This window comes from Podarcis melisellensis (genome assembly GCF_964234715.1).
Source record: "Podarcis melisellensis genome assembly, chromosome: 14".
Lineage (NCBI taxonomy): Eukaryota > Metazoa > Chordata > Lepidosauria > Squamata > Lacertidae > Podarcis > Podarcis melisellensis.
The window spans coordinates 31,256,136-31,278,272 of NC_138546.1; the positions used below are offsets into that span (position 1 = coordinate 31,256,136).

At 45.1% G+C, this 22,137-nt stretch overlaps 1 long non-coding RNA gene across 1 annotated transcript; it reads right to left on the reverse strand.

Annotated features, from left to right (window-relative positions):
* Positions 1 to 2,154: 2,154 nt before the first annotated feature.
* Positions 2,155 to 19,492, reverse strand: LOC309356978. The gene is made up of 3 exons (XR_014162985.1): positions 19,356 to 19,492; positions 17,999 to 18,243; positions 2,155 to 3,306 (listed from the first exon to the last, which is right to left on the reverse strand). It is a non-coding gene; the product is annotated as an uncharacterized lncRNA (long non-coding RNA).
* Between the last annotated feature and the right edge of the window lie 2,645 nt (positions 19,493 to 22,137).

Genomic DNA, 22,137 nt, shown 5'->3' on the forward strand with positions numbered 1-22,137 from the left:
TATTCTTATAGCCTGCCTTGGAATCATGAAAGTTATGGTCCTCTTCTTCGGCGATCACTCGTAGCCGAGTAAGATTGTCTTCCATAAACACGGTTTTAACAATGAGCCACACGTCTTTCCACAGTGGGGACATTGGTTTCCGGGCGGGAGTTGATCATGGTGTGAATTTGCCAAGCATGCCTTCCTCTCAGCATGTTTCTCCCTTGTGTCCTGAGTCTGAGAGGCTTCTGGTGGGTGGGATATGAATGCAACTAATTAACAGATTGGTTTGTTCAGATACACCCAATAGCATGCTACTACCCATGATGTCTATGTTCTCCATCCACTGTTGAAGGAAGTATGCCTCTGAATGCCATATGCTCGGAATCACAACCAGGGAGAGTGATGTTGCACTCAGGGAGAGTGATGTTGCACTCAGGTCCTTCTTCCAGGCTACCCATGGGCATCTGGTTGACCACTAGTTGAGCCGTTGGCCTGACCCAACAGGCTGTTCTTATATTCTTATATCCACCAACGTCCATCAGCTCCAATCAGCAAGGTCAATAGTGAGGGATGACGAGAGCTGAAGCCCAACGACATCTGGAGGGCCACATGTGTCCCCCCCCCATATCTTGGATGGGCTGGCACTAGACTTTCCCTACCTAGAAGGGCACCACAATCTGGACCTTGACCTGCAGACAGAAAAGGCAGATAATTTGATTCCTTATCTAATGTTGTTAGAGAGATGCTATAATTTAAATAGAACCAAGGCCTTCCACTGGCTCTCAGCAGCTTCCACTGGCTCTCACCACGCAGCCTTTACAACACCTCTGGATCTGAGTCATACCACCAGAAACATGATTTCCATCTTTTCCCTTTGTGCCTCACTTTCACAACCCATCGAAGTGCAAGAACATTATCCACCTCTTCAAAGGCACAGGATGTCAAAGGAGCAGAGGTGCTAAGTAAGTACCAAGTATATTAATATCAGGTCAGACATTTCAGTATCACTCTTTGAGAGGTATCTCATAAAAAAAAAAATGGATGCGGCTTGATAGCAAGCAGCATCCTAATTGGATACAGTGAAAATAAAAGAGTGAAGCCAAAAATCTCTCTCTATATCCATCTTGTTGAAATAAACCAGGATTTTGGTGGGGAGGGAGTTGGGGAGGGGATTCATTATCTGAAGGACACATTATCCTTTCCTCTACCTATGATTCAGCATGGTAAGTAGTCATTCCTAATTGGCTTAAAGCTTAGTATGATATATTAGAATGCTGAAGGAAGTGATGACACAGCCAAATTCCTGTGGGAGAAGGCCCAAGACTGATCTGAGTGCAAAGGAAACACAAGACTGTAGAGGAATCATCAAATTTCAGAACTAATGAGCAGTTTTGTAGCAGCAGCACCTCCCCATTCAGATTGGAGAGACTTGCTGTTCCACCATCTTTGTGTTGAAAACGGAATAGTTCTTTTGAGTTGGCTACACAATTTGCTTAAATGTGACACTTTGAGCAGAGCTAGAACAACTCAGGTTTCCTCAACATGGTATATAACCATGGCAATGCGATTATGCCACTGAAGAAGAAATGCTGAAACATTTGTGGCAATCAAAGGTATTTTTTTTGCTCTGGTGAAATGTTTGCTTTGCAAAAACCTGGCTTGTTTCGGCTCCACTCTAGTGTAATATTTAAGCAAATTAGAAGCCAACTTGAGAAAACTATTTGGTTTTCATCACAAAGATAGCGGAACTGCAAGTTATTGCTTCATTCAACAATGAGCTGTGTACTGCTTAAGTAGGTGGAATAATAATCTACATGATATTTATCCCTATCTGTGCCAGCAGTGGCTTTTATGTATTAAATGGCATTAATAGTTTTCACAGTATGTGTGGATTTGTTTGTAATCATTTTTACACATGGGATTGTTTTTCATTGTTTTTATTGCTGATGTCTTTCCTGTGAAATCATTTCAATGTATTTAATGGGAAGCAAATTATAAATGGAATCAAGTCAAACAAATCAATAAATATCACATCCAGGAAAGAGCAGCAATCCAAGAAGGCAATGGTGACAAGTAGCATTTTTTTATTTTTGAGGAAATACTCTCAAGATCTAAGGCAGCCTTTCCCAAGCTGGTGCCCTGCAGATGTTTTGGATTGGCAATTTTGGCTTTCTCAGTTTCACATTTTTCCAGTCATAAATTCACTTCTCTACATTTTACAATGAAGCAAATTTTTAAAGATTAAAAATCCTCATGAAAATTCACAGCATTGTAGTTCGAATTCCTCCCAACAACACAATTTTGTATGCAGTTTAGACTAACGGGCACAATTTTGCAAGCAATTTACCCCAAGATAATGCATTTTTGTGTGCTATCTTCAATATTACAGTCATTTTCATGCACACTTCCCCCTGATGCAGGCATTTGTTCAGCTCTGTGATTGTATTTGGAGGTACACAAACTTGTTGGGTGTTGTGAATAACTGGGAGTGTACTGCTTAACACTCTTGTGTACACAGATTGGATATTCATTGAATGTAACATGCAAACACCTCTCTAGTGCACTGCACACATACCTTTTCGTTTGCTTGTTTTTAAGATGGGGAAGCATGTAATCATGTGCATTTGAAATGGGGTAGCCCAGGAACATTTCAATTCCCGTGATCTGCTGTTGTTGTATATTTGCTCTAAGGCCATAACAGCAGCCTGGCACCTTGAATATTCCAGATGATTCTTCTTTTTCAATTCAGGACTAATACCTTGTATGCAGTGTGGGCGTCTCAAAAAGGTAGGAGGAAGCATTATATCTGCTGGTGCTCCAAGCATGATTGATCCAAAGATTGCAGCTTGATACAAGCTCATTATCTTTGCTGGGGGATGGGGGTTTTTTGTTAAAAAATAAAACCAAACAAAGACAAAAACAGATAGGTCTGTGCCTCTGGTTCTATTTTATTTTATTTAAAAATGCCTTTGTATCCCAAAGACACCTGAAAACCAGAGAGTCTGCTTTTAGTCTTCCAGCTGTGATACATGTCCTCCACAGCCACTTCTGCACCCTTTAGCCACCGAAAGGGAAGTGTGTCCTGTTCAAAGATTTTGAAATACCAAAAAGAATATTTGATATCTCCATGTCCAGGGGCTACAACTTAATGGCTGGCGTTCAATGCTTCTTAACCCCTTCTGTCACAGGATCCTAAGGTTCTCCTATTGGGAAGTCATAGAGAGAAATGCTTTGCATGGCTCTGTGGTACAGGACGGATACTGGGGCTTTCAAGGGGACTTCTGCGAGTTCACCTTTGAGGGGTTGCGGCAGGTAAAGTTTCATCTGCACCAACAAAGACAGCAAGGAGTTTATAGCTTCAGAGAACAGGGTGCAATTAATTTTGATTAAAAGGACTTCACGAGCTAGATAAAATATCCCTCTCGTGCCTGTTATCGTCATTTAAAATGAAAAGAATCTTAAATGTCACAGTGTTGGCACTACTAGTAGAACCTCAAATTGAAGCATGTTTATCACAACCGTGTTTTATCATTATGTGAAATGTGCAGCCAGCTAACAGTAGGGATGGGTGATGAATCCACAAAGCTCAGGTTCTAAAGCGGGTTCACCTGATTGGATACAGGTGGATCATGACCCGGATCAATCACTTAAGAATCTGAAGTCATATGAACATTAGAACATAAGAAGAGCCTGCTGGAATCGGTCCAAAGGGAGTCCATCTAGTCTAGCATCCTTTTCTCACAATGGCCACCCAGATGCCTATGGGTGACTTCAGACAGGACCCAAGCACAAGAGCCCTCTTCCCTCCTGCTGTTTCCAGCAACTGGTACTCGGAAGCATTATTGCCTGTGGCCATGGGGCAGAACATTGCCATCATAGCTAGTGGCCATTGATAGCCTTAGTCTTCCATGAATCTGCCCAATCCTTTTTTAAAGCTCTCCAAGTTGGTGGCCACGACTGCCTCCTGCAGGAGCAAGTTCCATAGCTCAGCTATACGCTGGAAAAAGGAAGTACTTTAATTTATTTCTCTTGAATCATCCAATTTCCAGCTTCATTGGGTGTCCATAAAGTTCTTGTGTTATGAGAGAGAGAGAGAGAGAGAGAGAGAGAGAGAGAGAGAGAGAGAGGAAGAATTTTTTTATGTTCACTTTCTCCGTGTCGTGCATGATTTTGTAAAGTTCTCTCGTGCTTTTCCTCCAAACTAAAAAGTCCGAAACTCTACAACTTTCCCTCATGGAGGAGTCGCTTCATCCCCTTGATCATTTTGGTTGACCATTTCTGGATCCCTTTGTGTAGTGGTCCAAAGGCTGTAAAGCTGCTGTCATCCTTTTTTCCATTTTCCTTTCAATAACAAACTGTTATGTACTGAGTTGAATAGGATCCAAAATGCAGCAGTCTGATTGGTCCGAGAACAATAGGACCCAAAATGCAGCAGTCTGATTGGTCCGAGAACAATAGGATTCAGAATGCAGCAGTCTGATTGGTCCTAGAACAATGCAGCAGTATGATTGGTCTGCAGGAGCCACCCAGTCCAGCTCCAGATGGAAGTGAATCCACAACCTGATTGGCCTACAGGAGAATTCCGGAATTACAGGAGAATTCCGGAATTAGCCAATCACGTGCAGCCCATTGTGTAAATAATGTATATAAAGCAGATACTTTGGGGCGACTTTCATTCCTCCTCAGCACTATGAGCTTAATAAAGAGCATGAAATCCACTCTCGACTCCAAGTATATTTCACAAACTAATAAAGTTCCTTACTTTGACTGCCGAAGTATGTAGCTTTGCCAACCTCGGGGTTTTAGAATCCCCTTGTGCCTAGACGTTTGGCATTCAGGCTCCTGGGGGTGTAGAATTGGAGCTGTAATTGACAGACACACTTTTTTGAGGTCTGGGACAGACTGAGAGAGAATGTGGACTGCCTTTACTCTACAAATAAATCACAAAGGTTTAGGTTGAAGTGAGGAGAGCTGGGGCACTGGCTCAGAACCGTTTTAAGAGTAATTGCTCTAGTGCATCCCAGATTCCCTCCCATCCGCAGCTGCAGGAGTAAGTGGGAGGGTGGTGGCAGCAACTCCTGGAAAGTAAGACACCCCCCCCCAAAAAAAATCAGAATCTGGATATAGCTTCTTTTGTCTCTATGGCAACCTCTGTGGGCCTCTAAATGACAGTCCTCACCTGGCCAGCCAATGCTGTTATCTTATGAAGAAACTTATCTGACTGGTTCAATGGCCTTTTCCACTAGATTCTAAACTTTACATGCACAGGATCACAGCTTTGAACAGGATCATCCAGGCTGGCTCCGCAGACCCTCAGCACTCGTTTAAAAACAAGAACAACATTTTTAAAAAAACTCTCTTTGAAGAAAGGAAGAGAATCGCTGGCCATTTTTTGCTCATCTGCAAACTCCACAAACATTACAGCTTTGCGAGCTCTCCATTATACCACCTTGAATGATATTCTCAGTAGCCGCTGACCCCCCACATTCTGATCAAAGACAGCCTCCCATGAATGAAAATAAGGTTAACCTTCCAATCAGTGTAGCAAACGCACATTAGCCACCTTGACCATGATAGTCCTCTAATTGGAATTTCACACTGTGCTCAAAATTTAGAATTTAATTTTGATTGTCTGAATGTCACGCAGAATCAGATCAATGTGGCTTGGGATTGGGCGGGGGAGATGTTTGAACTATTTTTTTCTTCTTCTTCTTGACTAGCACCTTAAACTCCTGGTAGCAGGGGGAAGAGGCTAGAGCTCTCTGACGCTCACGCTCACTCTCTCCCCACCTCCCACCGCCTTCTCTCTCTCTGTATATAGATATTTTTTTAAAAAAATGTAAAGCCCCAAAGGTTGGAGGAGAGTAAAGGGGGGGGAGAGATGTAGGTAGATAGGATAGCTCAAAGACTGTGTGTTTCATGAATTAATCAGCATCACCAACTACACTGCTTGACCCTTTAGACGTTGTGAAATTAATATAAGTAGACAAGGCAAGCGCAGCCGCCCCCTCCCAAAGAGCCTTGGAAGTTCACTTAAGCAATCCAACTTTCCTTAAAGTTTTATAAGCTTGCTTTTAGAGGAAGTCCTTTGTACTTATTACTGGTGACAGTGAGCATTATAACAGCCACTGAACCTTGCCTGACTTCCGACCCCAATAAGGTAGAGCGCAGTTATCAAGGGAAATATCAGAATCAGAGCTTGTATATTACATTGAGGTCCTGACTCCTGAAACAGCCCCCTGTAGACTCTTCAAATGGATGTCAGTGAAATAAACAGCTAATATCGTAAGATGTCTACTTACAACTGCGGCAGGATTATTGTTTGCTTAACTGCTTTCGGCATAGGAACCCTCACTTAATTTTTTTTTAGAGAGGGGGAAAAATCAAGCTGTTTAAGGAGGAAAAGTCAGGTGTCTTTGGATCTTCTGCATCCGGCCAAAGACCCTTCGTTGGAGAAGCACACAAGCACTCATCCCTCCATTCGGCTGTAGCAAGTCAAGCAGCACTAAGTCTTCCTCTTAAAACGATTAATGGGTTTAAATTATTCAATGGCAGCCAAGGGTACATGCGGTGGAATGGAAAGGGCTTCTCCAAGTTTGCAGTCCTCAAGGCACACGCGCCGGGACAGTGTCACGTTTGCAATCCTGAAAAATAGGGCCACGTCAGGAGAGGCGGTTGGAGGACCGACGGGCAAGTAATCTACTGCAGGGCGGCTGAGATTGCATCTTGCAACGAAGACCCTTCCACACCTCTCTTCGTTCGCCATTAATCATGCAACACTTGTAACACTTGAGCTGAAGTCCTACGGCAGGCGGGGGGTGGCGGAGAGAAAGAAATCAGATCTCTCACCCTTTGCCAGTTGATTATAATTTCCATAATGTAAAAGGTTCCTGCTGAATTATTAAAGTGTTTTTTTCACCCACTGCTTTAAAGAAAGGAGGGGAAGGCTTTTCGCAGATAGCCCAGGAAGAGGAAAGCTAACATTTGATAAAGCCCGGCATTATTAATTAACTAGAGCCGCATCTTTGCAACATAATTCATGTTGCAAACGCAGAAGGCGGCACACGCTAAGACTACCATCCTATGCACATATGTTGTGGCTTGTTAGACCCACCGAACACAGTGGGACTTGCTTAAAAATGCAAGAAGAGCCCTGCTGGATCAGACCAAAGGCCCGTGGAGTCCAGCATCCTGTTCTCACAGGGATCAACCAGGAAACCTGCAAGTAGGATCTGAGCACATCAGTACGCTTCCCTCCTGCAGTGTCCAGTGATTGGTATTCAGAAGCATCACTGCCTCTGACAGTGGAGGTAGAACATAGGCATTCTGGCCTGTAGGCTTTGTCTTCCACAAATGTGTCCAATTGTCTTTTAAAGCCATCCAAGTGTCTGTGATAAAGGTTTCCCTGGTCATCTAGTAAATAATAACCCCACGGTCTTTATTTCCTTTATAGCAGCTACTTCCTTCCCCCCACATATCAGTTTCCTCTCTTGATTAACATAATTTTCTCCTCTCTTCCTCAAGTGTGAAGATGGTGCCCTGTTCTCCAATACATTTCTCCTTTACCCTCCATGTACTTTTGTCTCTTCTGTAGCAGTCCCTGTAATGCTTGTCTGTGCACAGCTGCAAATCCTCTCCATTCAGTTACCTTTGCCAGTTTACTTCTTGCCGCTCCCTTGAGATGTCTCAATTAGCGCACCTTTTTCTTTGGCACCTTTCACCTTCAGAACCGCAAGGTGGATCTAGCCCCCACCTCAAGCCACCCAGAAAACAAATGAGGATCCCATTCTTGGCTTTGGTGGAGCGCAAAGGTGCTGTTCCTTTGCAAAACTGGCACACCTTTAATAGATGATAAATCGATGGGAAGAGTGGCCTTGCTTGTGTTTCAGCCCTTGAGTCAGCCGGCATGCTGCGTCCTTTCATTACTCAAAGATAACAGCAGAGGCCAGTTATCCTAAATCCAGGGTGATATATTTCCATACAAAAAGAGCAATTGGTGGCTGATTAACATAACGTCGGACAATGATGGAAATTAACCCTTGTCTCGGAAGATCAGAGCAAAAACTGCCATTTGTCTTTCCCGTAATCACATTTATAGGCAACTGGGGAAGAGTTGCAGCATGTGGAATGAATCTTGAGAGTTTTCTGAACTCTTCTGGCTCTATGGAATGATTGAGGTAAGCAGGGGAGATTAAATAGACAGAAGCAGCACATTTAATTTGATTAAAATGAATGGCGCCATCCTGTGCATGTTTACTACTGTTAAGGGTTTTTTACTCCCAGGTAAGTCTTCATCAGATTCGCAGCCTGAATTGCAAATTATTTATTCATTCATTCATTTCGGGGATTCACCAACTGCCCACCATTTGAAAATATCGTGACAGTGGACCAAAACAAGGAAATAAACACAACATGGCAAAGTTGAGCAATAAGTTTACATTCAATACATCTGAAAAGCCAGCATGAACAATAGCCCAAAATGCTTCCCTGAAAAAGGGCCTGGCTGATTTTTTTTAATTTAATAAAATCTTAAGGGAGCTATTAAAAGAACAAATTTTGGGCACCAGGCTACTTTTCCATTGGGAGGGTAGGGGGACTGTGTTCCAAAGTTGGTATTCTCATGGAAATTCCTTTGGTGCAGATTTTTCCTGGTATACACATCTGTGTGTACAACGTTTCCTGGTATAACCATTTCTGCAAGTGATTCCCCTGATAGGTTGCATTTTTGCATGCTATTTTTACTAATCTATGCACATCTAGGTAGACTTTTCCCCAGTAGCTGGAGAAGTGCATTGCAAAATTCAGAGCAGTGTGAATTTCAAAGGCTAGCTGTATTTTGGGGCCCATGCAGTTTCAGGAAGTGTGAAATGGGGAGTTTCATATTAAAATGTGAGCCCCCGGGGTCTTTTATGCCTCAACCCAAAAGGGCAAGATGTCCCATCAGAGTTCTAGTGGAAGCCATCCCATACCCTCCAACATGTTGAGTCCCCAAATCTTCCTGCCCATGCTCCTCCTGCACGAGTCATGTGATCCACATGAGATCACAGAGCCCAAAGGATGCACTTTTTCAGTGCTCTGCTCTCACAGTGCCCCAAAATGTACTTTGGGGTGCTATACAAGATCATGGTTTGGGGGCAAGATCATGGCGCCCAAAATGGCCACTGTGCTCTCATGAGGGGAAGTGGATGTCTCAGTTTTCCCCAGACATTGGCAGGATATGTCATCCCCGATCTGTATGGTGGCTCAAGTCAGATAGGAAAAGCCACCCCCAGTGGCAAACACAAAGGGCATATTCACATTACCAACAAGAGTGCAAGGAAGTTGTTCCCCACTTTGTTTCACAATTCCTCCCTCCACCAGCTGTTCACATCCCCATGGCTTCATTCACTTCTGTTTGTGTACACACCAAGCAGGCCCTGACAGGAAGGGGGTGTCTTTCCCCCATGCAAAGGTGTTCACACCTTGGAAGAGTTGAACTGGGACAGGCTTAGGGACTCTAGAGGTGTGAAGCTGGTTTGAGAAAACAGCACAGCAAACACTGGTTATCTTAAACAAAGTATAGGATACATCTGCATTTTGGATAACATGTGTGAACATGGATTCAACCCCTGCAGTGGAAACAGTACACAGTGAATGCGTGAACACAGTGAGTTTCTCTCCACTCCCAGTGATAAGGGTGAATGACAAGGATCCTGCAGACAGATGGCTAATATCCCTATGCACACATGAAGTGTAATTGATGAGGAGGAGCTATAAGCCTTCCAAAATGCTAATCGATTTGATTGATCCCCTTTTTATTAAATTAAAAACCTGCTTTCTAAACAGAGCTTTTCCAAAATGCCATCCCTTACCCTATGCCTTATGTGTGGGCTTGTGTACACACAGAGAGACAGACAGACAGACAAAGACAGAGAGACAGAGATTGCTTTCCTCCTATTCAGTTGGGGGAGCTAATGGCTGGCAAGGGGCTGTGGAAAACAGGAGACCACTTTGAGTTTTTAATTTCAACCCAAAGGAAGGGAGATGCACTCAATATCTAAGAGGAGACTGCAGAAAACATTTAACTCCAGAGTACCATGGGTAGATTTAAGCCCATCCCAGGCCAGGCAGCAAGGAATCTGATTGGATCCTATTTAAAAACCTTTCAGCCCATGTTAGCTATAGTCAGATCATTTCTCTGAGCACAGAGAAGTCATGACTAGGTCAGCTCAGGCTATCAGGAAATGAACCGCTGATCATTCAAATTACAGGGCACACTTGATTCAAATTCAGCGCTGCTAAATTGATCTGTCTCAAATCAACGTATCTTTAAGTGGGGAACTGGAAATCAGTGGCTTGTGGGTTGTGGGAAATAAGTGACTGCAGAGCTATTTCCCCCCACCCTCCCTGGCCCCGATTTTTGTCATGTTATCTCCCTTACAAGAAACATAAAGGTTTCTGATCTGTTACACGTACCTATATGTTTGCATGTATGCACGTGAATGCATGAGAAAATTCTTTTGAAAAAATATTCTTATTATTTATTCTTATATCCTAGCCTTCCTCCAAAGGCAGCTGAGGGTGGCAAACAATGATCAAATAAAACCAACATAAAACAATAATTCAATATACAATAACAACAAAGCATCAATAAAGTTTAATGCAGTGCCTAGCCAACGACTAGACTACCAAATTCCCTTCCAGTTATGAGACAAAGGCAGAGAGGCAGCTAGATCGCCATGGGGAGTAAATTCCATAACTGGGGTGCTGCCACCATTGTGGCCCTGCCTATATTTTATATTACATTCTGCAACTATTGTACAGCTTTCTAGCTGAACTTTGATCATACAGAAAACAACAAAGAGAGAGGAGATGTCACGTTTACCAAGGATGTGCAGTGCAAACGTATGCATGTTTACTCAGAAGTAAGCCCCACCCTGTTCAATGAAGCTTACTCCCGGGCAGTGCTTTTTTCCTTAAAAAATGTTTAGGGGTACTCTCATTTTCCTACTCATATTGAAATACTGCCCCTCAATAAGGCTAAACTTAGATTACCAAAATGTTTAAAGGTAAAGGTAAAGGGACCCCTGACCATTAGGTCCAGTCGTGGCCGACTGGGGTTGCGGCACTCATCTCGCTTTACTGGCCAAGGGAGCCAGCGTACAGTTTCCGGGCCATGTGGCCAGCATGACTAAGCTGCTTCTGGCAAACCAGAGCAGCGCACGGAAACGCCATTTACCTTCCTGCTGGAGTGGTACCTATTTATCTACTTGCACTTTGACATGCTTTTGAACTGCTAGGTTGGGCAGGAGCAGGGACCGAGCAACGGGAGCTCACCCCGTCGTGGGGATTCGAACCGCCGACCTTCTGATCAGCAAGTCCTAGGCTCTGTGGTTTAACCCACAGTGCCACCCGCGTCCCCAGAAGAATGTATCAGAGTCTAAAATGTGTACAGGGCCATCACTTCTATTCCCATGCATACCTGCCCCCAGAAGGCTCCACATAAGAGGATGCAGCCCTTGGGTTGGAAAAAGTTTTCCACTCTTGCAGTATAATGTGGGGGGACGACATCTGGGGAAGGGCTCAGGGCTTTTCCTTGCAGGGAATCCCAGATTCCACCCCCAGCATTTCCAAGTGGGATGTTGCCTGTCAGGAACCTTGTAGAGATGCTGCAAGTCAGTGCAGGCAATACTAAACTAGATGGGCTAGTGCTCTAACTCAGTAGAAGTCATCTTCCCATGGTGTGGAAGAAGCGGGGGGAGAGGGAGAGACAGGCAGACAGACACTCACAGAGAGAGATCTGCTCCCTCAAAGCAGTTCACGAGCTTTTTCTGCATCAGAAAGTGGCCATAGAAAAAAGATTTCAGGATTCTTTCGACTGCAGCATTTGAGAGGAAAGGGGATTAAGGAACAAGGGGAGGGGGAGAGAATCCTCTCTCTTCAGTGCAAGCGATTACAGGCCGTTGCCATCAACTGGCTGCTCTAAATCCGCTTTTACCTTGGACTTGTCAGATAGCAGGCACTGTCTTAAATCCCCAAATGTTTGGGGCAGATGAGTGACAGGTGTCAGACTGTGAGACAGAAGGACTGAGCGCTTTCTGTGAAAACTAGGTTGCAGTTGGTGCCATGAGAAAGAGCTCGTATGCCACGGATATTTCTGTCTTCTGTCGAATACTGCAGGAATGAGCGCCAAGGTGAAGGAGTGAGAGCCATTCTAAATATTATTATTTAGCAAAGCAGCATCAATGTACAGAACCAGTGGCCCTTCAGTTGTTGCTAGACTACAACTCCTTCCATCTCTGATCTTTGACCATGCTGGCTGGGGCTGATGGAAGCTGTAGTCCAACAACAGCTGGAAGGCTGCAAGTTCCCCATCCTTGTTGTGCGTGCCATTATATGCAGTATAAACAAAGCAAAATATAAAAAATAAAAATCCCTGGAACTTCCAGTCTGAATACTTGGGAGAGGGAGGGATATCATACTCTCCAACTTTTCTCCAGTGAAGGGACATACTTTTCCATAAGAAGAAGTAGTAGTAGTAGTTAATTATTTATATCCTGCCCATCTGACTCTGTTGCCCCAACTACTCTGGGCGGCTTCCAACATATATAAAACATAATAAAACATTAGACATTTTTAAAACTTCCCTATACAGGGCTGCCTTCAGATCTATTCTAAACAAGGTTGTGTAGTTACTTATCTCCTTGGCTCAAGGGTTGCATAACTCCATACCCTCCAACATTTCTCCGATGAAAATGGGGATGTTCCTAAGGAAAATAGGGACATTCTGGGATCAAATCAGAAACTGGGACAGCTTCTGTAAATCCAGGACTGTCACTGGAAAATAGGGACACTTGGAGGGTCTGGGATATGAGAAGCAATGAGAGTTAAGCAAGGACTTCAAAGTGAAGGGAAGACATTTGAAGGAAAAGAGAATGGATTTTGCTCAGGTGCCCTTTAAGGAGATTCCAGCCATGCATACAGGGCAGTATCACTCTACCCTACCTGGAAAGGCCAGAGAGTGAACCAGGGACCTTCTGCATGCCAAGCAAATGCTCTACCACTGAGCTATGGCCCTTCCCACTTCTGTTAGGAGTAGAGAGCTTTGTATTTTTCACTGCAATAATCTGCTCTTCACAGCTGCTCTTCTGAAATTTGTCTTTATGTGTGATATTCATTTCACACACCGGAAGGTAGGGAAAGGGAAATCATCTGAAAGCAAAGTTTTGACTGGCATGAAGCAGTATCAAAGACAGAAATCGTGAAGTACATGTTTTGCTGCTCGTTTGCCCCTTAATATGGATTAAGCATCTCTGACCTCCCAGGAACCCTGTGGCAACCTCAAATGTGTGATCATACAGTGACCTCTGGTGTTATAAAAAGGATGGAATCTGTGTGCTTCGCAATCCATTACTGTCTCCCAGAAAAAAAGGAGGTGGGGTGGAATAGAATGAAAGAAAAGAACTGAATCCACTCTGATTCCTTTGTAATCCTTCTGGCCCAGGATTTTATGCCAACGTGACTACTATTGTCAGCTCTTATTTGACACAAAAATCTTCCCAGCGTAGAGATCTTGATCTGAGTTCGCAAGCTGATGAAATGTACCAGGAGCTGCTGCAGAGAGTGAGGTGGGGAGAGTTCTTTGGAGATTAGAGCTTGCAGGAAGGCATTTTCACACAGGCAACGGGGAAAATGCACTTGGGGGGCTTCTGGCCCCAAACCAAGATAAGAAACACGTCTTCAGCAGGATACTGGGGGCAGTACAGGCTGAGAGCCAGGTACGTTTTGTATTCTAGTCAAAACCAACAATCATTGTGGACAACCATAGATCAAAGGCTAAAATGTGGACCTCTAGGACCTTGATAGCCTTGCCAGGCTATACCTTTCACCAGCCCTACTCTGTGCCCTTTGGCCTGGCTGGGATGCCCCCTTGCACTCTGATAATGTTTCTTGTTTACCTGGTTGGAGGACACAAGAGATGTTTGTGTAGAAAACTCAGATTTTTGTATGTCTGATATGTAACCTATTTATGCATACAATTACAATGGAGAAAATGGACAGTTGAGTTTTTCTCTCTTATAATACTAGAACTCAAGGACATCCAATGAAGCTGAAGATTCAGGACAGACAAAAAAAGGAAGAACTTCTTCACACAGTGCATGTGTGGAACTCAATTCCACAGGAGGCAGTGATGGCCACCATTTTAGATGGCTTAAAAAGAAAACTGGACAAATTCATGGAGAATAAAGTTATCAATGGCTGCCAGCCGTGACAGCTAGGCTCTGCCCCTATGGTCAAAAGCAGCAATGGTTCTGAATACCAGCTGCTAGAAACTGCAGGAGGAAGTGCTCTTTGAAGTGGCATCGTAGTGCTTTCAATGTATGGTGTGACTATAGCCAGATCCGATCCCTCAAGTGGCAGAACCATTCTGCGCTGCCTCGTATCAGTGGCTCAATACAACAGGCTTTGTGCTGGCGAGTGAACCGATAGGAGACCTGCAACAGGATGTTGCAGTGCATCTTCTCTCCAAAAGGGGATGTTCCTTTTCTAGCTTCCAACCTGCCATTCCCTCCAACCAGAGTGTTCCACTCCCTCTTCTCCATGTTCCACCGCTCTCCATTCCGTGCCTACTGCGTATGGTCAGTAACCAACGGGCTATTTTTGTGAGTGGAAGGGGGTTCCTGTTTGGGGTTGTTTTTCAAAGCTTTTTTGTACTTCTGAGAACTTCAAGGCTCCTCCCCAAGCATGCTGATGTCTTCCATTTGTTTCTCTGTACCACTTACCACTTGAGTTAGCTGCTAGAAGGTGTGACATTGTTGCTTGACAAATGCTGGCTAATGCAAAGTACAGTGGTACCTCGGGTTACATTCGCTTCAGGTTACAGGCTCCACTAACCCAGAAATAGTACCTCGGGTTAAGAACTTTGCTTCAGGATGAGAACAGAAATCGCATGACTGTGGCGCAGCAGCAGCAGGAGGCCCCATTAGCTAAAGTGGCGCTTCAGGTTAAGAACAGTTTCAGGTTAAGAATGGACCTCCGGAATGAATTAAGTTCTTAACCCAAGGTATCACTGTAATCCAAATGACCCACATAGCCTGTCTCAGGGATGAGGATCCTATGGCCCATGGGTGTAGACAGGATTTTTGTTAAGAGGAGACCTTGGGGGGCAGGCTTTGGTTGGGGAGCAGACTTCTCATGGGGGTGGGACTTGAGTTGCTTGAGTACTTGCAATAGTTTTGTTGTTGCTTTTTTAACATGTAACAAGCTTTATTAATAGTTTTCAAAATGCTGTGACCCCGCTGCCCCAAGATGCTGCTGGAATACAACTCCCACCATTGGCCATGGTGACTAGGAGCTGCAGTCCAACCAAAGTGGGAGGGGCCACAGGTTTCCCACCCCTGGTCCGGTTATCCAGCTCAGGACCATTCCCATTTCAGGATGTTCCTACAACTGGTGACATAAACAGGGATTCTGAGTTGGCAATTCTGCATTCAACCACTCAGACATGTCCCCAGACTTCTGTCTGCCTTGGGGGTCTTTGTACCCCATCCCAAATACACGCTTGCTGACACAGCCAGCTGCTGGTTTAATTAACATTGACAAGTACTCTGGAATGCAGAATTTGGGGGAACGGAGGCCAACGGACCACATCCAGGCACCAGTTGACAACGTAGCTGCCAATCGCCTCTTTAAAAACCATCTCGCAATTGAGCCAACTAAGAGAGTTGCAAAAGGGCAGTCAAAAAACTCACCCAGATGGTAATGTTTTGCAAAATACATACCACAGATTGCATCGTGCTTCACTTATTCATGATTACATGAGCCAAAGAAAGGCAGTATAATTAAAATGTACACGGTGGGCCATACTCATCCCTCTCTCTTACTGTCTGTCTGTCTGTCTCTGTCTCTCTCTCTCCCCCCCCCCCCCACACACACAGAGATAGGTACGCATCTCAATTTGGAGTCAATCAACTTAAACCATCTTACAGAAGTGCCCCATTTGGCATTCTCTCTGCTATCATCTCCTCATTAGTCTCAGCGTGGCCCCTTGTAGAACTCAGCAGGCAAGAGGATAGGGACAAAACTAGAACTAGCTGGCTCTGTCTGTCATTAGCTCAGGTTCTGCCTACCGTTGGCCTCCCTGCTTTCTGCCCCACCAGTCTCAATGGGCACCAGTCACCACTGCCAGGCACCCTCCAAACTACAACCCCCTGGTGGGGATATATGTACAGTATTGTATTTTTTTCTTCTTCTGCTTGTAAGACATCTAGAGACTATTTAAAAGTGATGAAGCTAATGGCTGCTCCTCCTGCTTGTTCCATTCACCAACCCTGCCTTCCCCTTTGCCAACGTCCCTTTACACCTCACCCACACTTGCACCTATCCCCACAGCTTCCTTCACCTCTCCCCCATGCTTCTCCTCCCTCCCTCCCCCAGCTCACCCCAAGCCATTTTAAAGGAGGGGAGAAGGCACTTCCCACAGCAGTTTAGCAAGATGCTATGTGAAATGCCTCCCCGCACAGCCATTAAACATAGCTGCAGCTGCATTTTGCAGAGGGGGTGGTTGCTTCACACTGCGGCTTGCTAAATTACTGTGAAATGCATCCCCCCATCCCCATTAAACCTCACTGGAGATAAGTTTACTAGAAGGGGGTCCTCTGTTAAACAGCTTGCCTGGGCCACCTGTTACCCATGTTGCTTGCTTACTCCCCTGCCCACCTGCAATTCATTGTACTGTAATTGGCATAGCCACCAACCTGCAGCGTGATGACAGTCTTACATTTTATGTATATAGGAAGATAAGATATATCCTTACATTTACAGTCATACCTCGGGATAAATGTGCTTCAAGTTAAGTGTTTTTGGGTTGCGCTCTGCAGCGACCCGGAAGTAACGGAGCACGCTACTTCCAAGTTCCACCACGCACACATGCGCAGACGGTCAAAATGTCGTCACGCGCAGAAGCGGCAAAATGCAACCCGTGCACGTGCAGACGCGTAGACATGGGTTGCGTTCACTTCAGGATGCGAACGAGGCTCCAGAATAGATCCCGTTCACATCCCGAGGTACCACTGTACAAGGTAAATGATGCGGTTGCCACACACCCCTAACAATACTAACATGGAAAGTCCTATTCATGGATGTTCTGTACCACATCTAGGTTGTCTCAGTGTCAGGTCTTAGTGCTGGGTTTTTGGGGAGGATTAGTTGACTATATTCAGGCCACAACAGCTGCCAAGATGATTCCCTTGATCAAAAGAACCTGCTTTCTGAGGGACCAGAGTGCCTGTGGTGCAGGAAGTAATGCACCAAGGCCCGGCAGTAGAGACCTTGGTTCAAGACCACTCTGGGTACCTTACACCCAGGTGCTGACCAAATTCACTTCACCTTTGAATAATGTGCTAGAGCTTTTCCAAGCCCTGCGGTGCTTTTCCTCAACTGAATTTATAGAGAATACCTGTCCTCATTTCAGACTAGATCCATTACTGACCCTTTGCTTCTAAGCCTGCTAAGCCTAACAGCCTTTTCCCTTTTCCTTATTGTGAGATCGACATTGTTGCTAAACCTGCAGATATATGTGAGAGGTGGTTTGGAACTGATATAATGATTGCTGGTGTCACAAGGTTGAAAACCTACAAGTATCACAAAGGGAGACTGGCCACATTTACACCATACATTTAAAGAACTGTGAGGCCCCTTTAGCAGCCATGGCTTCCACCAAAGAATCTTGGGAAGTGTAGTTAAGGCTGCTAAAAGTTCTCAGGAGACCCTTATTCTTCTCACAGAGTTTCCCAGGAAGAGGGACTGGTTATTAAACCATTCTGAGGATTGTAGCTCTGGCATGGGAGTAGTGGTGTCCTAAGAACTCCCAGCAGCCTAAACAAACTACACTTCCCATGAGTCTTTGGGAGAAGCCATGACTGGTTTAAAGTAGTAGCACTGTGTTTTAAGTATACGTGCAGATGTGGCCTCTGTTACCTTCCCTTCTGTGCCAACAGACAGTGGAGGAAGTGAAGTCAGACAGACAGGTTCTTACAGATGTAGGACATGTGGGGCTCCCAGAAGCATCTGGCTGGCTGGTTTCAAGGACAGGATGCTGGGTTTTAGATGGGCTGATCCAGCTGGGAATGTTCTGTTTTCATGACATCATCTATGATAATGTTCCAAATGCCTGTGGACGAGCAGCCAACTCTTGTCAACCACATCCTGAAACACGTAACCAGGGCGGGCAAGAGAAACTTGAGAGACTGTCAGGAAATGTGAGTTTGGGTATCCTGTCACCTGGGAGGGAGAGAAACATGAGCATGATGCCCCCTCCGCTTTAGGAACAGCAGGAAGAGATTTGCTCAAGGCAGAATTAAAGGAGTGTTGTGACATCAGCAGCACCACAGCAATCAGCTCCCTCAGGAAGGGCTGTATCCCCCCCAAATTAGGGGTGGTTAGAGCTGCCATTCTCAGTTTCTCTCCACTGCTCATTTTTCCAATCCTTAGTTCCATTTGAGTTGGAGGGGGACATTAAATCCTCACCACCCCCAAAAAAAGAAAGCACATGAACATATTTTTGCAAATAATCTTCTTTACTTCTCTAGATGCTTATACAGTCATACCTTGGGTTGCGATAGCTGCGGGTTGCGTGTTTTCAGGTTATGGACGCACCGAAACCCGGAAGTACCGGAATGGGTTACTTCCGGGTTTCAGCGCTTTGTACATGCGCAGAAGCACCGAATCGTGTCCTGTGCATGCGCGGCGCTGTGGGTTGTGAACGTCCCTCTCACACGGATCACGTTCGCAACCAGAGGTTCCACTGTATGCTATTTTCATGAATATGTGCTTCTTTATATGCATTTCCCCCTAATATATGCATTTTTGTTGGAAAACTCCATTGCAAAATAAGGGGCAGTATGAATTTCAGAGGATAGCTTCCATTCAGTTCACACATTGTTTCGGGAAGTGCAACATAAGGCAGGTCCACACAGTGTGTTTAAAGCACATTAAACCCACATTGAAAGCATATGACTTCCTCCCCCCTCAAAAAACCCCGAGAACCATAGTTTTCGCATCACACAACTACAACTACAGCACCCTAAGCAAATGACAGTAATCCCAGGAGTCCTTGGGGGAAGTCAAGTGATTTAAACATGCATATGAATCAAACTGAATTCCCCCAACCCAAAATGCAGTGGTGAGCCGACTCCCATCATCCATGGGCATCTGATGGGAGTTGCAGTCCAATAACATCTGGAAGGCCACAGGTTCACCATCGCTTCTATACAAAGGGGCAGGGAGTGTCATTGTACAGGAGGTGATATTTCCCAGCTCTAACCTTTCAAGGAAAGCAAAATCACCTGGGCAAGGTGACAAACTATATTCCTAAAGCCCAGGTAGGGACTAACCTGAGATCACTGAGATGCAGCTGTCTCTGTGCAGGAGTCATAAGGCAATCTCCTTCCCTGTGACATGCCATCTACCTGTGGAAGGGCAATAAAAGCATTACAAATAAAGAGACACAGGTAACCTGTGTTAATGTATATTCGTGCACAGGATTTGGGAGGAGTAGGTGGAAGAAAAACACTGAAATGGGGGAGCAGGCTAGTTTCTCACACACAAAAGTTAGAAGACTCGTGCCTGTACATTTTGCCTTATATCTCAGCATCTACAGTTGCTAGAAACTTAAGTCTTTGAAAAAGAAAGCTGAGAATCAGCAGGGGACTATGGTCATCAGAGAGTTGCAACTGACCCCCTTGCTGATACCTATGTTTGACCATTGCAAAAGAAAAACCCTGAGATGTGTTTAATACCAACTTGGGTAGCACTGCCAGCATATATCTATCCATTATACACAGTTGTACAATGCAGGGTATGCGAAGAGGTGTGATTCTCCACCACACTGGCAATATTTTAAAAAGAAAGGGAGTTCAACCTAAGTGTGTGTTGGCTCCAAAATTTCCTGGGCCCTCTTTGCAACAGAACGTGGCACAATTCTTTAACCCTAGCCTGAACAAACTCTCCAATTCCAAAGAAGGGAGCGGTGTGGAGATATTAAAACAGTACAGTACTAAATAAATGATAGTCATGATGATGATGATGATGATGAACCCACCACCAAAACACCTGTATCTGAGCAAAATCAGATTTTGTTTCATCCTCAGCCACTCGCAAATAAAAGTTTGTGCCCCTGGTTTGACCTTACCCATAGCTGCAATTTCCCTCCTCCCCTCATCTAGCAGGGTGACAAAACTAAGTTGAAACATACATCTGAATTCCCTGACAGCAGTTTGACCCTTGCTTTAGCTAAACTGATTGTGATATCCAAAGACAACAATCGTCTCTTACGTCGGTGGCGGTAATGCAGGGGGACAACTGCGAGAGGAATGTCACAACACAGGGTGCTGTGGACCGGAAAGAGAGTCTCCTTGATTGGGTGCTCTGCTCCCTGGTGTGCCCCTGGTAAAATGATCTAAGTGGTTCTGGCCCTGTGCCACAATCGCCCCCCTCTTCTTTTACAACCGTAATGCACAAGGAAATGTATAACAGCATTATGAACATGTCACTGGCATCGTTAACAGGCGTGAGCTGAAACCTCACTCATTTGCTATTCGCTGGAGAGGAGGGAAGGGAAGAGAATCCCTTTAATTATTGAGGATTAGTGAATCTCTCTTGGTTCCCCAAAAGCTAGCAGGAACTGGATCATGACCCTTCAGGTTCCTTGTGCATCATCTGACCATTTTGTACGCTTGCGTTTCTTCTCTCTCATTTATTTTTATTTGCTGTACCGAGGCCAGATTAATCTACCTTGTGAACCCAACAATGGTCAACAGCTAAGGTGATGTTGCTATGGAACTGACAGCCGCCCAAACTGTTTGCTCTTCTGTCAAAATTGAGAAGTGGCTGTAATGAAATGGAAAGTCTCCCCCTGGACAATAGAAAGCCCCCACGGACATCTGGCTGGCCACTGTGAGAACAGAATGCTGGACTTAGATGGGCCATTGGCCTGATCCAGCAGGCTCTTCTTGTGTTATAAATCTAAGAGTTCAGCACTTTCAGTCCCCATGGGTTAGACATGCAGGCTACTTCAGTCATCAGTTCTCCATCACATTGAACACTGTAAGTAAAGGAGCCTTGAAAGAGCACGACTGTTGGCACAGGCCCAATGACTGACTGTGGCTCACCGTTCTCCCTCCTCCTTGGTGGCTGGAACCACCATCACCACTTCCTATTTAGCAGTAAGATGGCACAGAAAAACAACCGTTCAGTGCAGCTAAAATGGGGCACTGCCCCACCAACCTCAGCCAGCTCCAGAGGATAGCTCAGTTGGTAGAGCACGAGACTCTTAAGTTCAGGATCATTCGTTCAAGACCCATGTTGGGTGAGATCCCTGCATTGCAGGGAGTTGATGATCCTTTTGGTCCCTTCTAATTCTATGAGAGGGTGGCTCTTCCTGTCATTGGCTCTGCCTACTCTTGCTCTTGCTCCCTTCTGCCCTGCAAGTCCCAATGGGCACCAGCCTACCCACATTTCGAATGCCTCCACTAAAGCTGGAAAGAGTTTCACAATTTGGCAACAGGGAATAGCAAGCTTAGGTTTCTGTGGGCAAGAAGAGGACCTTGTGCTTACCAAAGAAAGAACTTTTCCTAATTCTACCTCAGCTTTGTCAGGGAAAGCCTCGCTTGCCTGTTGCAAATGTTGGCCTTTTCTTCATTCTCTGCTTGGGAGCATTCGTTGAGGTAACAAGCTGAGCCTGGAGGGAAAGGCCTCAAACCACTCCACAGTAGCTGGAACTTCATTTTATCTTCACAGGTTGACAGTTGTGCACAAATGCACGAAGGAGGTCAGCTAACCTGTTTGTTTGTTTGTTTTTCTCCCTGAGAAATATTTAGGTTCTGTCACAACGCATTAGACGAAAGGAGAGGATGAGGACAGGAGCTTTTCTGCCCCTACACAACTCATAGCCACCCTAATTAGCGTCAGCTTTCCCCAAGCTAAATGGCCACCTCAGGATTCACCCTGCACATCGCCATTGTTGTTTTTAATCAGGGCCATTTTAGAACATCTCCGACTCGCCGCTGAACTACAGAGAGACCTGTGTCCTCCGAAAGCGGCACGTCAGGTGTGAAAGGCGCCTTTGGTGTTTTTCAGGGCCTACATTCCAGCCGAGAGGGACTCTGGCGGTTCAAA